At 68.3% G+C, this 886-nt stretch overlaps 1 protein-coding gene across 1 annotated transcript in view; it reads right to left on the bottom strand.

Annotated features, from left to right (window-relative positions):
* SBK1 (SH3 domain binding kinase 1) overlaps positions 1–886 on the bottom strand; it is a 19,448-nt gene that overhangs the window by 17,779 nt on the left and 783 nt on the right. The window lies entirely within an intron of this gene.

The following is an 886-nucleotide window of genomic DNA, read 5'->3' as shown; positions in this document are numbered from 1 at the left end:
ACGGGCACCGGGAACAGCCACGGGCTGACATAGGTGAAAAGACAAGGACACAGACACGGGGGGACAGACATGGGGGACAGACACACTGGCACAGCACTCACGCGTGGGGCTCACGCACTGCCCCTGGCACAGGGGGGGACAGGGTGAGGGTCAGGGGTGGTGACAGAGCAGGGAGCACCTCCGCAGCACCTCCTGTCACCCCGGAGAGCCCCCCCTCAGTGGGGCTGTGCTGGGGGTGACAGGCGATGGCAGCTGTGACCCCACGGGATGGACGCAGACTCAGGGACAAGCTGGTGACAGCCAGGGGGGTGTTCAGGGACAGGACACATCCCCAGCCCCCCAGCGCAGCCATCTCGAAGCAGGGCAGGACAGGGAGAAGCCTCTGGGCACAAGCCATGGGTGTCCATCCCTCGCTGTCCCCGAGCAGGGAGGGGCGGTCCCTGCAGCCGCCCCGGGGATCCTGGGCCACCACGCTGCCACCCCGGGTGCCCCCTGCCTGGCTGAGGGTGCCAGGCCCATGCCACCTGTGGTGTGGCACAGGCTGGGTGCCCCTGGCCAGCTCCGAGCCCGGGCTGGGCTGTGGGACAGGAGCCCCGGGAGCTCTGTGCCCCCACAGCCAGGCCCTCCTGGTCCCTGGTACCCCTGCTCCCCACCTGGGCACTGACTCACGGGAACTGAGCTCCAAACCCTCATAGTTTACACCAAAACAAACCCTACAGCTCCCTGCCACCCGTGAGGAAGGCCAGACTGCCTGCATGGATCCAGCTGGTGGCCCTGAGGCCCCCCAGACCTCACTGGGGACAGCCAGTGCCTGGAGGGAGCAGAGAGGGGCTGTGCTCGGGGCTGGCAGCGTGGCACAGGAGCCGGCAGTGGCTCGTGCCACCAG

Source organism: Geospiza fortis, unplaced genomic scaffold (genome assembly GCF_000277835.1).
Source record: "Geospiza fortis unplaced genomic scaffold, GeoFor_1.0 scaffold114, whole genome shotgun sequence".
NCBI classification, from domain to species: Eukaryota; Metazoa; Chordata; class Aves; order Passeriformes; family Thraupidae; genus Geospiza; species Geospiza fortis.
Note: the sequence above shows the minus strand (reverse complement) of the source record. Positions and strands in the feature narration are given on the sequence as shown.